Genomic DNA, 19736 nt, shown 5'->3' on the forward strand with positions numbered 1-19736 from the left:
CTGAAAGTGTCAGGATCAAGACGGATTTCTCTACAAATAATAAGAGGTCCCAGAAAGTTGTATGGCAAAGAATAGATGATTTGTTAAAGGGACACTTAGGGCACCTCCATCCAATTTTTTAGTAAATATTAGTCCTATGGCTTTTGTATGGTATGTTGATGTTCATCCAGCAGCAAAAGATTCCAGAAGGCTCAATCAAACTTGTTTCTTCAGGTCAAGACCTAAGATTTGTTTTCCTACTAGGCTTAAATTCTCATTTTTGAATTTTTGCAACATACTTGCTGTTCAAGTGTCTAGACTTGTAAGAAAATTTCATATTATAAATTTGAATCTATCGAGTTTGAAAAAAAAATATCTTCTGGCATGGTTTCAAAAAAAAAAAAATCAAGAAATTCGAAGGGAATTGTGTATGTGTAGTCAGGTGGTGTGGATGAGTGGTATTTAACTGTGACCTAATTAAGTATTAGCTAAACAATTCATATTATTGTACCTCCTATATAAATCTTGGGGCGCTCGTGTACAAATGAGGATATCCTGTTATGCGTTGCGTTGCGGACAGACGGACTGATTTGCTGTGGGAGTCGCCTCGAACGCTTACGCATTGAAATCGGGGTCGAAATAGATTAACAGGCCTGATTTGATCTGCTTCACAAGGTTATGTGGTTAAAAAAAAAAAAAACGATACGAAGAAAAAGGCCGACTATTTGATGTTTTCCCTTGTGTATGCACAGCCAGGCCGAGTCACGAAACTCTTTTTTTTTTCTTTTTAGCGTTTTTCCCTGTGGTTTTCAGCAATAAAACTTTGGGACAGCGAAGAGAACGAAGTTTGATTTAGTTTGGTTTATTGGGTTTAACGTCCCAAAGCAATTCGCTATGAGAGACACCGTAGCGGAGGGCACCGGAAATTTCGACCACCCGGGGTTCTTTAACGTGCACTGACATCGCAAAGCACACGGATTCATCTCTTTTTTGCCTACATTGAGACGTTCCCGTAAGATAATGTTCATTCCGAGGGAAGTAAACATATCAGGGGACAGCAGAATGTCGCGCCGAGGGGGTGGGGGCTAGCGCAGGTCATGGAGGATTTATCATTTGGGCTGTGTCTAAATTTCCTGCAAACGATGTATTGGGCAGCTGGGGAGGGTGTTCACTCTTCTGGGCCCTGCCGCGCCCCGGTGTCTGTTCGAAGTGTTTAGTGATTATGCTGAGCGTAGAAACTCACAACTAAACGCCCGCGCTTTCTCGAAATTGACGTCGGAAGACATTCGTGTGGCGTCGGAAGAAAAAGCGAGGATAGCGTGTTAAACCCTTGTATATGTGAAGAAGAAACTCTCGGAAGCTTTTTTGCCCTGTATATATCCGCGGAACGGTCGCAGCAGTAATTAAACGAAATGAACTTTTTCATGATGAAATAAGCTTTTTCATTGAAAGTACTGAGGTTATGATTTCCTTCGGTAATTATGTTTTTTCTTAGGTAACGACATAAGCTTTACCTCCGGTCTATTCTTTTGTCACGGAGGAATTCCGTCTGGTGCTGCAGACTTCGGTTGTCTCTCCTTTATTTCCTCTCGAAATAACATCTCCGTGCCTCCTATACATCGCGTTTCGAGGAAGAAGCAATTTCGAAAAATATTGGGTTCAATATAGAAAAAAAAAATCATTACAGGAGCAAACTCTCTGCCGCGGCGGACGCAGTATGCTGTAAGACTCGTGTTTCATTTTTTCAACTAATTAACTAAAACCAACTAGATTTTTTTTTAATTATCGCATTTCTGTGGTTATTTACAATGGGAGTTCCAAGTTGAACAAGACGCTGCCATATCAGTTTATGAAACGAAGAATGTTTTTTTTTTTTTTTTTTTTTTCTCTCTCTCTAAAGTTCTGCAGCACGAGGACACTTTTTTCCCATACGAAACCGAAATTAAGCGCAAAAAGAAACGCGCAGGAAGCTTGGTGCAGAAGTGACTTCCGGTGGTGACGTATTATAGTAGCAACGGCGCCAAATTCGAACTGCTTGCTCTACAGTCCTACAGTGACATCAATTTCTAGTATTTCCCTTGCACCAAGCTGCGAGGCAAAATAATATACATGGCCTGGCGGCGCAATAACGTTTGAAGTTCAAAAGTTCGAACTGTGCGCCGCTTGCTCGTGAAGGTCCAACGCCTAGCTGTACGTTTGATGCAGTTCACGTACTCCTGTGGAGGCTTGGCGCGGCGGCCCCCTTGCCTGCGCACGGCCGGTCTCGAGGGAGAGAGAGAGAAACGCGTTCTCCCTCGAGACCGGCCGTGGTCTGGGTAGGGCCGCTACTTCGAACACTTCGCTACTTCGAGCTCCCCATTGGCCCGGAGGAGGGTGTTGCCGGATGTGTTGTATGGATGAGCTATATGTGACTCCGGAGCACGGCACTTTCGGGTGCCCTTTCCATCTGACATCGGCAACTGCGCTCCCACTGCTCATTATCACCGGGCGTCGCTTCTGTACCGAGCTTGCTTCCTGCGCATCACATTGGCGCGTTTTTTCCAGTCAGTTTCGTTTTCTTACGGGAAAAAGGCGCCGGATTTTCCCGCGCTACAGAACTTTAGAAGACGAGTTTTTCTTAGTTTCAAAAGCTGCATCGCATCGCTTTTTTTTTTTTTTTTTTTTTTTGTGGTTTCAAACTTCTTAATGAAACTACCGACCCAACTGCGAGAGGTAAAAAGTTAATCATTGGGTTTTTGTCGATTTTGATAATTACGTTTTCACAGCATATTATGTCTGCCACGGAAGACAGTTGGTTGCTATATACGTATATGTAAAATGAGTCACCAAGAGTTTAAAAACATAACGGTTAATTTATTTCGACGTTTCGACCGGGGTCCGGTCTTTTGCAAGAATGAAGTACAGGAGGCTACACGCATCTTAAAAGCCGTTCACAGAGAGAGTGAAAAGGAGGAAGGAAACGGGTGAGGCAGAGATGTTACCTGCCGCGGCGACAACAATCAGTATACACACGCACACCAGAGAGGGGGAGAGAGGGGAAAGCCCGGCGTAGCGCTATATATATATACATATATATATATATATATATATATATATATATATATATATATATATATATATATATATATATATATATATATATATATATATATATATAATTTTTTTTTCTTTATTTTTTCACTTTTTAACCCACTCTTTCTAAATGTGCTTGGCCGTCTCTGATGCACCCCGTATGCACGATAAATGAACATTCAGCTGCCAAAAACGCGCTTCTACTTGGAACCTGGCCGGCTCCCAAGCCTGCACTTGTCGCGTTGACCACGACCTACTGACAGGGACGCAAACCAACTGTAGAGTGACACCTCATTCAGACCTTTGCAGATTCAAGCATCCCGCGTTGCTGTGCCAGTTGTCAATATTCTCTTAATTCATTCGGAAACTAATGTGCTAGCAAATCGTTTTCAGAAAGATTAATTACCTATAATGCTGAAGGGAACCGACTGGAGCAGTCGAGCTGTCCGTGTTTAAGTGCTCGATTTTGGCTGCAAATATACTTCTGTATTAAATATTTATTTTTCACAACCGCCAACTCTCCTCAGCCAGCAAGGTGAATTACGCGAAGCATGCCATCGTGGCAAAAAAAAAGCAGCACATTTAGAGCGACCCCTGGAGCTCTATCAAAATAACGTGTTGGCACAAGATGTGACAGCTAGGCTTTAAGGTATACAGTTAATTTAGCTGTCCGGTCGCACAGAGCGTTCACCGCTGTGAATTAAGTCACTGAACGTGCAACTGCACCATGCGCATGGCCGGGATGCAATGTTCCTCACCCGTCACAAAAGTTCTGGATAATGGTTGTCAAGGTCATCGTCATAGCGGTACGCGCTTGCAGGCAGGTCGCCGGACTCCGAGATGAAAGACCACAGGACACTCAGTTTCTCTTGGCCAGTCTGTGCGTCTCGTATGGTCTCGTAAGCGTCTACAAATATGGCCACAAACAGACTGACCACAACGTACACGAACAAGATTACGAAGCTGTACATGTACAGCTGGGAGAAATACCACACGATCAGGTCCTTGCCGTCGAACAACATGGCGAACGTGGCGAAGATGTCATCGCCGTTGATGATAGAGAACAAGCACTCGGCACTGGTTGACATCGTCCGGAACTTGATGTGATGCGGGCCAATGACAACCCACCCGCAGACAACGTAACCGCAGAAGAGGAGCACAGTACACAGCAAGAAGCGCATCACGTTGGGAATCGACTTCTTCAAAGTCAGGATGAGGATGTTGTACACCTTGAAGTAGCCCAGGTAGCGGAGGAGCCCGCACCAGCACAGAAGACACCCGCAGCCCAGAAGCAAGGAGCAGGCATTGTACATCAGGCTCGGGACTAGCCGCTCTTCGAGTTGAATCTTGACGGCTGACCCAGCCACTAGCAGAACGTCGTCTATAATGATCACAATGTACCAGAAGTCAACGAAGTTGATTTTGTCTTTCCACGACAGCTCTTTTCGCAAATACTCGATGAAAAACGTCGACGTCTTCCGCATGAGCTTTCGGGCCCTGTAGAGTGACCGGACGCACAGCAAAGCTGACAAGGCGCACGTTGCTATGGTTAGGCCATTCAGACACTGACGCAGGGTGTAAGTTGCGTGTAACACAACGTTTTTGGCGTTCTTGCGGCAGTGAACCGAACTCGGTACCAAGTGCATATGGATTCCGACCACGCCGTCGTGCTTTGAGTTATCGTAGACGACTGACAGGTGATACTTGTAGCATTCCGAGAATGTGCCCTGATTCGTCTTTGTCACGTAGAGTGCCTTCAGGGAGAAGAAAATTGTGGCTTTGATCAGCTCGTCAAAGGAAACCTCTCTGCCTAGGAACAGGGGCAGGTGGAAATTGTTCCAATCTTCCGAAATCCAAGGAGCAGTAATATTCGTGCAGTTGGTCACAGTCTCGCTGTCGAAACTGAGCGTCGAGTTAAAGGGCCAGACCCGGCCCTCCTTGTAGCTAGTTTCGCAAAAGACTGCCGGTTCAAAAGAGCCGTCCCGGGAGGCATACTCGAAAGTTCCCACGGGATCGGTTGTTATGTTGCTGTAGCGGACCACGACATTATCCACGTGCTGGTAGAACTTGGCCTTCGTTTCGACCACGTAAGGCCCAGCGGGCGGCGGGTAGATGAGGACGTCCCGCGACGTGTCCCAACCGCTGAGCAAAATGTGTTCAAGAGCCATGTAAGTGTTCCGGTGCTGGTTCTGAAAGGTGGCGCTATCCACGCCAAACAGTATCACTTGTATTGTCACCACGACGAGCTTAAAAATCTGCAGCATCAGCTTCCACGGGTAGCGTCCACTGTAGCGCCATTTCTCGAGCGGATTCATGAAGAACCGCCGAAGCTTGACCCTCATGTAACGCCCCATGGCCTCGGGATGGCGTGCGAGTTGCTCGCGAACTTCCTCACGCTCCGCCGCAGCCGAGTCCGCATCGCGATTCACACTTCTGCAGCATCTGCCGCTGTCGTTGATTGACGACCCGACGCTGTATCGTTCCAAGTAGCGGCGCAACTTCGCGTCGAAGTCGAAATGGCTAGGGCCATCGGTGTTGCATTCCTGCAGTCGCTCGTCGCTCGACGAACGGTCCCAATCGCTGTTCACAGACGCGCCGCGCATCGTTGCATCCGCCGCCTGCCAGCGGCAGAAGTTCTAACAACAAATGTTTCACGCATATCGCGTTGCAGTCTGCCCGTCGCCTTCTAAACAAGCACGTGAGCGAGAGACAGTGGGGCCGCCCCACGTGATAAGCAAAGCCTGCGATCGACGGGAATGAGATACCGCGCTTTGTGGGAAACACGCGCGCTCCCGCGGCGCCTGTTTTCGAAGCAATTTGCTCGGGAATTAGCAGGAACTTCGAGTTGACACCAACACTATACCAACGCGAGCTCGTCAGGTAGACGTGCTGCTCGAAGGAAGTCTCTGGCATAGCGGCGGCGTTCACCACAGCGTAGGCCGATCAAGGAAAGTAATTTTATGTTGCAACAGTCACAGCTGAGCCAGTCCGCCTCCCCATATGGCGGAATGTGCGCGGCGCGGCGCACGCGATGACGCAGAGGGCGGTATTGGCGGTATCGCTGTGGAGAGGGCGTGGTTCTAAAGGGAAGTCGCTCAAAGACAGCGCGACGGTCGGAAGTATCAAGTCGCGCCGCTTGCTGGCGCTTTCAACGACGAGCGCGTCGCGCGCGCGTTATGAGCGCGTACACTCGCTGGGTGCTGATCATAAAGGATTTTTGGGGATACATATGTATAAAAACGGCAATTTTCTTTAAAAAAAGCAAGTTTTTGGTATTTTGGCTATTTGAGCAAGCTTACAGTATAACCCATTTTTCGCATATAAAGCTCAGAGCTTTCTAGAAGTGATCGGGAAACGGGGGAGATCCGACTCATTTTAAAGCACGTGATGCGCCAAATCACAGCGTCGCCCGCAAACAAGCTTGTGCATGCCGGTAGGCCTAAGGATCTTTTCGCCATGCAAGGGCGGCTTCGCAGCTTGACACTGTCTTGTAGTAATAATTAAAAGAAAAATCACTGCCGAGATCGTGCAGAACTTCTTTATAACTTTCAATGCAGTTTTTCTCATGCACTTATTTTTGGTTACATCAGTCAAGTTTGGCATGCATAATATCTAAATAATATAGAATGCAACTATTTAGGCTTTAATGCTATAGTGATAGCTTCGAAACTCAACTATTTGAGTATTAAAACTACAGGAGTATTCCTTTGAAATAGAATATTGAATAAAAAGTGATAAGAATATTGTTTCAAATATTCAGGCACCACCTGCTGGTAGCGATACACTATATATAAATTTGTCTCAAAACAGTGGGTGCTATTTTTTAGTCAGTTGCACTCAGCGGACTGTTACAAAGAAGACAATATTGCTGCTCTGGATGTCATGGTTACTGCCACGTCTAGCAGTCGCACAAGCATATGCACTGTTTTTAGCCTATATATGACATTTAGAACGTTATAAAGCATCAAGCTATCTTAAAACTAAAGCCAGATTTGGAGAGACGAATTCAGTCTGTATAGTTTTAATTCGCATGATATTAATGTTAGGAAAATTTTTCGAGGAGTATGATACCCTTGTGCTATTTCAACTCGAAAGGTGGGTGAACATGCCATCGAAGTGACGTGCTAATGTTGCGTATTGTTATATTAAAATAGGGCTAATAGTTAATTTAAACTCATTGGCATTCGAAAGCATGCGTAATAGTTTCGATATAAGTATTAACGCTGAGCACATCAAGCATGGACTGTGATCAAGCCATTTGGCAGCCATGGTGCGCTTTTGACGCTATTAAAACATTGTTAAAATTCCATGACAATTTTAATATTCATTCAGAAAACATTCAGGAGGCAGACGCAACATACTTTCAAACTTGGATTGACAACCGGTAAGGCAGAGCGGTATTTTTTGACGAACGAATGCCTCCCTTTAGCAACGCCGTTTTTACCTTCACGTCCTGGCTATAAATCTGCCACTGCGAATGGCGTGTCACGCGCTACTTCCGTCGCCCCTCGAACTCCACCTTGCGCTATTGTAAGTCGCGATCACGCGCTTCTATTCCGCACTGAGGTGCACGGCGCTGCGGTGGGCGTCGCCGGCTTCGCTACAACGGCGCCCGCGCACAGCTGTGGCACGAGCGCACGGTTTCACTCCTCCTGCCAGGCGTCTGTAAATGGCGCTGCCGTTTCTTTTTCATTAGGGCACCTAGATAGGTCACCAGCGCAGGCACTAAAAGGCACCGTACTTGCCAGAGAACGATCGCGATTACCGGGCGGACTGCAATGACTGGTTCTGAGATTCTGAACTGGTTCTGCGTACACGTGCGAGTGAGAATTCAACGTCTCTCGAGAGGGCAACCGCGCACACGGCGCCAAATTTCGTGGGGTATTTCGATGCCGAGTAGCGCAGGGCCGCTAACCTCCACGGAGGGCGAGGGGTCTTTTGCTCTGTCGGGACAAGAACTGCGGCCGAGTCCGGGGGTGTCGGCCGACAGCCGCTACCTTGGAAAAGCGAACAGATTAGTGTAAGTTAAACGTAATATTTGTATAAATATGGAAAGCTCGGAGAAAGTAATCAATTATCTACCCCCTCCCTACATTTGTTTGAGAAAAATACAAAACTACATAATAAAAAAAAAAAACGAGAACACCAGCGTTTCATAAGCAACTTAATTGAGCAATCCAGACATCAGCAATGAACTATATTTTTCACCACAGCAAAGATGCTACAAAGCGCATTAAAGAAAAGGTGGTGATATTATATACAATATATAATCGACTCAAAGCATTGCACCATAATTTTAGTCAATAACTTGCATAATAAGCTGAGTTCTGCAGCGAACTGTGTCCACCGGCGCTGGTAGTTTCTTCCTGCAAATATTTTCTATTCTGAACTATTTTCAGGAAATTTAGAAGTGCTCGTTGAAACAGCCAGTATAATACACACACCACTTGCAGAATTCCACTTAGCGCCAGTTTTCCTGACTTTCATCTGAAAGTAGAGCACTGCACGGGCCTGATATTGCGGCCCGTGCCCGGCCCGGGTCCATCGTTTGAAGTCCGAGCCCAGACTGGGCCCATGGCTCTAAGCCCGGACCCAGCCAGAGCTAACATAAAGAAGGCCCGAGCCGGGCCCGCACTATGAAGATTCGGCCCGACCTAGGCTCGGCACTCACTCTGCACAGGCTCCTTAAAAATGTACAGGTAACGCGAAAAAAAAAAAAACATTTAATGCTTTTTTATTCCATCATAAATGTCCACATCCCGAATAATCCAGAAAAAAAGTCTAAGCACATAGAAGGAAAAAAAGGTTTTCAAAAGACTGCATTACGTATTCCTTTTTTATCGAAAAAGCGCGAGGCTGCACTACTAAGGCTCTTATTTGGGCGTGTTGGTTGCTAGGATTGCATGTAATGGTTATCTCATGTGGAACTGTCCGCTTCTTCATGCGTCTTCAACGTGTGCTAGCCACTATGTCCGAAGCGAGATTGTAATAAACTTAACCAACATTGTTGTATATACTGAAGACCATGAGTAATTCTCTCAGTTGTCTCAATTGCCGGATTAGCGATGGTATAGGTATATTTCGTTCACATCTTTTGTCCTTTGGTCATATGACTTTATTTCATGTGCAATTTTTTTTAAATAATTTACTACTGAGTGTACTTTTGATCTGAGCAAAACACTCCTATCTTAGCCCTGCATAGGACTGATAGTACTGTTAAATTAAATAAATAATACTGCTTAAATGGCACATAATGTCACAAATATCTAAAATAGACACAGCTCAGTTGACAGAGACAGCCCTGTGGTCAGTGCTCGTAGCTCCCAACTGCCCTCTTCTTTTCGTCTTCCTCGTCCGCAGCCACTGAGCGATCGTACTGCTTCGCCGGCGCTTGGTTGCTCAGTTTCCCCATGGACGAGATGCGGCGCAGGCGTTAAGCTGTCTGATAATCCAGCCGGTATAGCTCACCGAGAATCAGCAGCGAAGAGAAAGCGCCATCGGCTCCAGGCAGAGACTGATGGGAAGCAAGAAGCTAGCATAGAGAAGATGACCATGTAGTCATTAGAGTTCACGCTCGGATAGCTATATGTTTACACGGGATATACCTCCACACTTTGTTTTCTTTCTATATTGACCCTTTATGTTCCGTATCCATTTTGCATTCCCTCCGTTCTTAAGTAATAGCGAACTCGGTATCACTCTAAGGGGACTTCTTTCCATAGTCTTGGTTACAAAGTTACACGGTTAGCTGGCCACAGAGTAACTAGCTGGCCACGGGCAGGACACTTGAACTCGCTGAGAGCCGCCACTTCCAGCGCCTATCGTCCATGGTATCAGAGTTTATCGGTTTAGACCCACTATCTGAGGAAGAGTGAGCACCATGGAATCCCTTAAAGCAACTGCAAACGATTGTAAACGGTTGTTTGCGTTTGGGCGATGTGTTCTACTGATAGTTATAACTGCCATCCCGAAGCTGCCCTTCACTTCCGCAAACACAACCATGTGTATATAGGACATGATAAGCTTGCGCAAATAACGGCACCGCAGCTGTTATATGAGTTGAGCATGGGCGTTCGGCCATCCTGCGAACTGTTTGGCCCACGTACGCTGGGATATACCAGAGCAGAGTGGATCAGATACGTGCAGGCAAACTTTTTTTCAAAAGTGAAGCCCGAGTGCTAGAGTTAGGGGCCAAGTTACCACCAGTTTCGTAGCTTCGTTTAAGCGCTTTAAATGTGTCATGCACATTTAATTCACTGTAACAACGGTACACTTGTCCAAGTAATCTCAGTGCCATGCCCGTAGTGATGCGCGCGCGTTGACCACTACAGTTCGGTTATGACATGGTTAGCAGAAACTAAACTTGTGCTGTTTTATTAACTCCATGCACCTTTAGGAAGAAAAAAAAAATGAACTCATGTAATATATATATATATATATATATATATATATATATATATATAGTTTGTTGAGCCTGAACTGCGGTTGCGTTCATCGGAAGGACAAAGAGATTTGAGCGGGCTGTGGTCTCATCGTTCTAAGCTAATGACACAAAAGACGTGACACAAGTACACACAGGAAAAGAACACAGGAAATATAGCGATGTCTTAATTGAATTTTTTCACAAAAGATTGACACTCGATCGTTGATCTGTTTTCATTCTTTGCTCATGTAGCGTTTTTCAAGCGGTTAACTTAGAATTAAGGGATGACTGTTATTTGTGCCGTCACAGGTGTAACTATACTTCCTGAATTACAGCCTTGTGGTTATAGCAACGACAGTCTGATAAAAGGACAGTGTGAAAATCCTATAATAAATGTATCAAAGATTGAAAACGTTGTGTTGTGAGGGGCATGGATATATGGCTTAAAATTACTGCTAACGCACTTACGCAAACGTAACGAAGCGTCCATCATTAAAAAAGAAAAAAAAGACTCTTATTTGAGCTATAAAAAGGAACGTATGGAGAGAGGCACACGGCCCGTACTATCAAATATAAATATAGTCGGTTGATGGTCACTTCTTTTGTTTTATTCCTTATTCCATTAATCACCATTAATAGAGTGAAGTCTGTAGCCACGTATTACCTCGCCTCACAGCTCTCCAGGCTATGTGCGCAATGTAATTCGGCCCTCACTTCAACCCGCTCGATTTCCTTATAGTGTGCTCTGACGCCGTGATGCCAATGAAATATGGCAGCCACAGTTGCTATTCGAAACCGCGACCTTATGCGCAGCATCCCGACGTCGCATTCACTTTTATGATGCACAAGAAACGATTCGTCGTAGCATTTTGCCGGCTCTGGAAATGGGCATATACATTTTGATTCGACAGACGTTATGTGCTGAAACGCACGATGCGCACGCGTTGCTTTGGCATTTACCGCTTCTGTTTTTATCCCGTACTCTGGCAACGTCATCGGCCTCATCGCGATGGCGAAATCACGGAGAAAAGTAAACCAACACATTCTGAGTCACTATCAATGCGACGATCGAACCTCTATATGTAACACAGGCATCTGCCAGCTGAAGGGCATGAAGAGTAGAAAGCTGTGACGCATCCCTCTCTCTCTCTTTCTGATTTGCTCTCCATTGTGCACTGTTTTGCGGGGAGTAGGTGGGGTGCCTTGTAGTAGCCCTATATTCAGTGTGCGCAGCTGTGCTTTGTTTATATGTGCGCTAATAATTCAACACGGCCAGTGAAAGCATTCTGTGTCAAGAACACGGGAAATCTGTGCGCAGGTTTTTGATCTTGCTGCGCAAAAAAGTCATGGTTGTTTATTCTTCTGCTTTAGCAGACCTCACCTTATATATATATTTTTTCTTATTTCTTCATAGAAGTCTGTCAGCCATGCTGCGTGTGCTGCTTAGCCGGCAGCCATGAGTTTAAACTCGCGATGAGATTCTAACGAAAAAAAAAAAAAAAAATCGTGGGCAAATTGAGCATGTTGCAGATTTTGGTGCTTAGCAGCTTGATTAATTAGTGCGCATGGACGTACGTAAACGCGAAAAAAGTAATTGTGGTTACCAACTCATGCCACATGTTATTTCGGCCTCCGATAATCATCATCATCATCATCATCAGCCTGATTATACCCACTGCAGGGCGAAGGCCTCTCCCATATTTCTCCACTTAACCCGGTTCTGTGCTAGCTGCATCCACTTGACCCCTGCGAACTTCTTAATCTCATCCGCCCACCTAACTTTCTGCCGCCCCCTGCTACGCTTTCCTTCCCTTGGAATCCAGTTTGTTACCCTCAGCGACCATCGGTTATCCTCTCTTCGCACTACATGTCCTGCCCATGTCCATTTCTTCTTCTTAATTTCTACTAGAATGTCGGTAACTTGAGTTATTTCTCTGACCCACTCTTCACGCTTTCTATCTCTTAATGTTACCCCTACCATTTTTCGTTCCATAGCCCTCTGGGTTGTCCTCAACTTAAGTAGAATTCTCTTGGTTAGCCTCCACGTTTCAGCCCCATAGGTGAGTACATGCAAGATGCAACTGTTGTATACTTTCCTCTTGACCGATACCGGTAAGATGCTAGTCATAATCTGCGAGTGCTTGCCAAATGCGCTCCATCCCAATCTTATTATTCTTGTTATTTCCTTTTCATGGTCCGGATCTGCGGTTACTACCTGTCCTAAGTAGACATATTCGCCTACTACTTCCAGTATTTCGCTACCTAATGTAAACTGCTGTTCCTTCCCGAGGCTGTTGAGAGAGAGAGAGAGAGAGAGAGAGAGAGAGAGAGAGAGAGAGAGAACTTTTAATGAGCATATAACCAGTAAAAATTCGCAGCAGCTACATTACCTTAGTCTTCCGCATATTAATTTTCAAGCCTACCTTTCTACTTTTCCTGTCTAGGTCATCGTAAGTGAGTATGATAATAATAAAAATAATAATAATAATAATAATAATAATAATAATAATAATAATAATAATAATAATAATAATAATAATAATAATAATAATAATAATAATAATAATAATAATAATAATAATGTTTATTGCCACTTTGTAGATGATAAAATATGGTTCAGGCCCGTCATAAGCCAACAAGAGGCTTGAGGGACTGGGCCCGGCAGTTACGACCAAGACTACAAAAAAGGCTATAATAATCGGTTCACAGGAAAGGAAAGGCGCAGTATCTGTCACACTTATTTCTGTGGACACCTGAACCGCACCGTAGGATTTAAAACTGATTTATTTATAGGAAGGGAAAGGAGCGGTAACTGTCTTACTTGTTTTCTGTTTTCTGTGGACACCGCAACCGCGCCGTAAGGGAAGGGAGGAAGATGGGAGTTAAAGTGGAAAGAGAGAAAGAGGAGCCGTAGTGGAGGGCTACGGAGTAATTTCGACCACCTGGGGATCTTTAACGAGCGCTGACATCGCACAGCACACGGACGCCTCTTCGTTTCGCCTCCATCGAAACGCAGCCGCCGAGGTCGGGTTCGAACCCGGGTACTCCGGCACAATAGTCGGGCGTCTTACCACTGCACCACCCCGGCGGGGCCGCACCGTAAGGGAAGGTAGGAAGGTGGGAGTGAAAGTGGAGAGAGAGAGAGGAGCCATAGTGTAGGAAGGTGGGAGTGAAAGTGGAAAGAGAGAAATATGAGCCATAGTGGAGGGCTACGCAGTAATTTCGATCACCTGGGGATCTGTTTTCCAAATCCTAACGCTCACTCGCGGTGGTTAGGGTGCTTGACTACTGATCCGAGTGACACGTTTTCGATCCCGACCGTGGAGAAACGCAAAGCGCCCGTTGCCTGCATGTTAAATCAGCTACAAAAATAAAATAAAAAAAAAAATAAAAAGAACCCGGTGGTTGAAACTACCCGGAGCAATTCACTACAGCTTCCGTTATGACTCGATCGGTTTCATACGTTAAACACCATAGAAAAAAAAAAAAAAAAAGACACACTATCCCAGTTGTCTGGGATAGTATGTCCATGGCTAATTGATAAAAAAAAAAAAGCGCGAAAAAATGTGGACGAATAAACATGTGTGTGTGTTCTTTCGTCCACGTTCTTTCACGCTTTTTTTTTTCGTCACAATTAGCCATCTTACGAAAAAGCAGTTACTGAATTTTATGGTATCATTATGAAAAATTCATGACGGGTCAAAAAAACATTATCACAAACATAAATTTCTTCTTATTTTTCTTGAAGCCGACATCAGAAATTCTTGACAAGATTTGTAGCTTGACGAAGTCTGATGCGTATTAATTAGCACCTCCATGATCAGGCTAAAAAAAGTGCGTATGCAATAAGCAGCATTTTCACCGAAAGTGGGAAGGAGAATTAAAAAAAAAAAAAACGCCAAGAGATCATGCAGGGCTGAATAGCAGCAATACCAAGGTAGTACTATACTGCTGCCAATGATGCGACGAGGAAGAATGAAACCCTATCATTGTACGCGCGGTGTCACGAGGTTCGCAGAATACGAGCTATTGTTTCAATCTGAGATAACATATCGCTCTTGCAGAAGCCTCATCCACTTGATGAAAACACCAGCCTTGGCAGCCGAACCCGAATCGCTGTAACCACTCCACCGGCGGTGCTTAAAGAAACATAATTGCTACGTTTTATTATTCCTAGTCTTTAGCGAGAACACCCATAAATATGGGCATACTAAATTTACCACTTTCCAGCCGCTTCAGCCACTTCTCCACAGAAAGGGCAGAGGCCAGAAAAGGAATGGTTGTGTTTGATTACTGCCGTCACAGTAGAGTACTAGTCAATAGTCAAGCAGTATTTTTTCGCCCACTTTCCCTAGCCCTTTGAGAGGAGCCGGGTACTGATGGTGCCCCGGTAATAAGCAGATATATCTTGAAAAGTTAAGAGAGGATATGTGTCCTGATCCGGATTGCTAAGGTCTACGTCGGGGGCCCGGAGTGCTGCGAGCAACCGAGCTGTCTTCCTGATTCCCTGATAGGCCCTAGTGGCCTGGAGTGCAAATGAGAAATCGGGTCTTAGGATCCTGATCCCGAGCTGCTCTCCGAAGTATTCGTTGTGCTGTAGGCGTTATCCAACCCAGCTCATAATTCCGACAGTTCCTCGCGAGTCGGATAAGATGAATTTAGATTGAGAGTGGGAGGCAGCCAGAGCAATTTCTGCCTCCTCCACGTGGGACATTGATGAGGCCGGCCACCTGTCTTTCCTTACGAACGACTGCAGCCGTGTACCATGCTCCCCTAGAACTGTGCGGGCTCACAACGTCCACATAGAAAACAGTGTGTTTGGGACCATAATGGCGGTGCAGGGCATTCGCCTGCGGCTGACGCCGTCCATTGTGGTCTTCTCTGTCCATCAGGGGTCGAACACGGAGAGCGCCTCTCCATGGCTCGGGCACTCGCATCCTTTCCTCAATGTGGTGGTTGTGTTGTATATGTATAGCCGATCCGGAAGGCGATGACCGGACGCGGTCTGGGCAAGAGGCGCGTATTGATTAGTGAGGTCGTACACGTATAGCTCCCGATAGGTGTTCACCCCCCCCCCCCCCCCAGTGCAATAATGATAATGATTGGTTCAGAGGAAGGGAAAGGGGCAGTATCTGTCACACTGGTTGCTGTGGACACCTGAACCGCGCCGTGAGGGAAGGGAGGAAGGTGGCAGTGAAAGTGGAAAGAGAGAAAGAGCAGCCGTAGTGGAGGGCTACGGAGTAATTTCGGCCACCTGGGGATCTTTAACGTGCGCTGACATCGCACAGCACACGGACGTCTCTTCGTTTCGCCTCCATCGAAACGCAGCCGCCGAGGTTGGGATCGAACCCGGGTACTCCGGCACAGTAGTCGGACGTCTTACCACTGCATCATCCCGGCGGGGCTCCCCCAGTGCAAGGATCCTCGAATTTGAGGTAGAAATCGGGAGGTCGAGCTGACCTCTTGCGGAGAGTAACCTCAGGATGTCTTCATCGTGCTTGCGCATTTGCGGATATGGAGTCGAATAAAGAATTCGACTCGTCACAAAAGCAATTAAGGGCGAGTCGCATAGCATCCTTGATTCTGAGGCCCCCCACGATTGTTGTAGACGCGGCGGACCATGCGGCCCACTTGGTCGCCAACCTTTCGAAGCTTGACTAGGGTTGTGTCAGCGCGACGATTTTGGGGAATAGAGAGTCTGATGACTCTAATCTCTCAATGTTTATAGATGTAATCTCTGTGGCTTCGCGTCCACTAGCCATGTGTCCACTAGCCAGAAAGAGAAATACTGGGGTCTTGCGTGTCGGCGAGTGGCGGATGGACGAATTCTGATTTTTGAGGAGAGCACATGCAGACCACAGTACGTAGCGTAGCGGTCCACTATGCCCGCCGCTGTTTTCAGGTGGGCCTCCAGTCATGCCAATATTGCCCTCTGTTGTCTAAATCGTGATGTCATCTGCATACAGCGCATGCTGTACGCCTTCAACTCATCATTGCCTCCAGTTGACCAATATTGCCCTCTGTTGTCTAAATCGTGATGTCATCTGCATACAGCGCATGCTGTACGCCTTCAACTCATGGGGGAGGGGGGCAGCGGTGAAACGATCGCTCCCCCTAATGCAGAACCCTGCGCACGCCTATGATCGCAACCGCACGAGGCTGCGAAATACGCCAGCATAGGGGCATGTATACGTGTGTTGGTCTTATAATATGCTCCGTTTTCCGCGAGTGAAAAAAAAAAATATGATTGTGACCGAGCATAAATATATGAACCCGATGTATTGTCAGCAAGAGCTCAAGATCGTTCAAGTCGTTTAGAGGCCTATCCACATTTTCAGGACCTTTATCGATGCTGTTAGCTGGCGTAATCAAATTTTCATCCATCTATCCTCTGAGAGGCGAGCTCATCGACACATTTGTTTCTGACCTCGCAGAACAGTGTTTCGTTGTCTTTGAGTGTATCAGGTGTTTCGTGGTTTTTGAAGGAAGGTGGTTATGGCGGTCAAACGAAAACTTACTGCATATGTTTTTCTGAAGATGCTCTTCCCTGGTGTACACTTTAGCAATGGCCTTCATTGTCGGAGAAGGCTCCTGTCACGTTCCAGCTGAGCAGTACTCCCAAGCCAAACTGAATAATTTATGTATATAAGTTTACATTCAGCTAGGTGTCTACTCGGCGGCGTTCCTCGGTGGCATAGAGGAAGCGTGCCCGGCTCTCAATCTAAGGGACAGAAGTTCTGTTCCAGCACTTGACAAAACAATATTTTGTGATATAAGCCTGCTATTCACAACTATTTACTATCACCCCTTACTGCAAACAGTAAATGTTCTAATTATTTTTCTGCCCAAATTACAGAGCCGTCATTTTAAGCAATATTTTTTTAAATAGAGCTAAAACTGGTGCTGTAGAAGTAGTTTCCAGAACAAACTTGGCATTGAATAGAGCCAAATCAAACGCTATATATGGAGTGAATTATTTCCATAGTTTTTCAATACATGATACTGTGGCGTTGCTGTAACATACACATAACTGCTAAATAGCACTGCGGCTCATGCGAAGAAAGAATTTGATCAGTTTCTGTTTAGATGAATCTGGTTCATTCCGAACCTCTTTAAATGGCTCAAGGGCAGCCATACACACAACGTGTACGGGTGTATCGACCACACCCCTCACTCCATTTGAAGAGCTTAGGATTGCGAATTGAAAACGCCCTTAAGTGTGCAAACGTTTTTTGCAGTTATTTTTCTATTTTCTGGTGTCCGATATGGGTTTTGTTCGAAGTTAGAGCGCTCTAAACTTACATGGATGCTTATTTTTGGCTCCAAAAGCTATGCGAAGAAGTTTCTCCGAGAGAAAGGTCGTCGGCGTGCTATGTGTCATATATTACGGTTATTGCTTTAAATGGAAAATTAATTCTTAAATACTGAAAGTTAGCAAGTTAGCCTGCATGGTGCCAGAACAGTTGCATCCTCACGCAACGTACGTTTTTCCTGTTTTGGGCATTGCAAACGTATTTTCGTATTTATTTGGGCATTGCAAACGATTACCCTGTATCGCGGTCATAATCAACAGCCACAAGGAGCTTGCTGCTGACATATTTTCTGAGCGTTCCTCTGATAAGCGAACATGAAGCTGAAGCACCGTGTCTAGTATTTATATTTACTCCCTAACATCAAGGTTTTCGTGAGCTGTTTGCTTACCCGCACGCGTTTTCCGGAACGAGGAATAATGGTAGCAGCATATGGCATTGTGAAGATGAACGTCGAACACCTCCTTACAAGGGTCCTAAGAATGCTTACTGCGCAGAAGATTACTGAGCCAACCATTCCATAAACGGCATTCACCCCAGCAGCTATATCGTGCTGACACCTTTGCCGACGAAGCAGACGGTGATAAGCGTTCCACATCTAGGTCGGTTACGGGTTCGATCCTTGAGCGCATGTATACGTGATGAAAGGATACCACGTAGAGAGAGGGGAGTAAGGCATGTTCGACTCTCATTGCGAAATATGTCACGGAGAATAGGGACACGACTCTAACAAAAGCAGCGTTCCAACAGAAAATGCCCCGACAATATATTCAAGACTTACTTTGCTGTTGTTGTGGCTCCGGGAGGAGGGAAAAGAGAATGCACGGGCCTGCTACGGGTTCTATAGCTGAGCCACCTGACTGACCGATTTATAGGAAGGGAAGGGCGCGGTAAATGTCTCACTTGTTTTTCTGTGGACACCTCAACTACGCCCTAAGGGAAGGAAGGAGGGTGGGAGTGAAGGTGGAAAGAGAGAAAGAGAGGCCGTAGTGGAGGGCTACGAGGTAATTCGACCACCCGGGGATCTTTAGCGTGCGCTGACACAACACCGTAGTTGGTCTAGGTGGTGTTGGCTGACATCGCACAGCACATGGACGCCACTTCGTTTCGCCTCCATCGAAACGCAGCCACCGAGGTCGGGTTCGAACCCGGGAGCTCCGACACAGTAGACGGGCGTCTTACCACTGCGCCACCCGGTAAATGTCTCACTTGTTTTTCTGTGGACACCTCAACCGCGCCCTAAGGGAAGGGAGCAAGGTGGGAATGAAAGTGGAAAGAGAAGATGTAGTGGAGGGCTACGGAGTAATTTCGACCACCTGGGGATCTTTAACGTGCGCTGACATCGCGCAGCACACGGACGCCTCGTCGTTTCGCCTCCTCCATCGAAACGCGGTCGGGTTCGAACCCGGCAACTACAGTTCAGTAGCCGAGTTTCTAACGTGGAGTATGCTCTAAGAGTGATGGAGTTTTATTGCACATTTTCCATCAGGTGAAAGAGGTTCCTTGCGTACTAGGTGAATATTGTATCAGTCTTGGCTGATTTCTGAATGCTGGACTACTGTGATTACCCAGCATATCTTGTGTTCCTTATTGTGAAGCAGTTAGTTTATCAGCTGAATATCCATTTCAAAGCTTATCAGAAGAGCAGCATATCAGTTTATCAGGAGCGGTATCAAGCCTGCCTGTCCATGGTGATGTTTTATGCAGCCGTGTAGCAAGCTGTTCTTTGCTGCCAATTTCTAAGGCCGTATTTGGTTAAGCCTTGCAAAGTTCACGGTTTGCTAAACATTTCCTGCAGCACTTAAAAGGAATAATATGCCAACACCATTGTGGTGTTATAATGATGGCCTAATCAGTAAAAATAAAGGAAGGTTTACAGTCGCTAAATAAAAAACTGCTCACAGGAAGGCAGACAAGATCAAATGACATTGTACGGGTGAAGTTTGTGACAT

The 19736-nt window shown here is 45.9% G+C and overlaps 1 pseudogene; it reads right to left on the reverse strand.

Annotated features, from left to right (window-relative positions):
* Positions 1–3125: 3125 nt before the first annotated feature.
* LOC146207549 (mucolipin-3 pseudogene) lies at positions 3126–6076 on the reverse strand (annotated as a pseudogene).
* Between the last annotated feature and the right edge of the window lie 13660 nt (positions 6077–19736).

Source organism: Amblyomma maculatum, chromosome 1 (genome assembly GCF_055883805.1).
Source record: "Amblyomma maculatum isolate TAMU_Amacu chromosome 1, ASM5588380v1, whole genome shotgun sequence".
NCBI lineage: Eukaryota > Metazoa > Arthropoda > Arachnida > Ixodida > Ixodidae > Amblyomma > Amblyomma maculatum.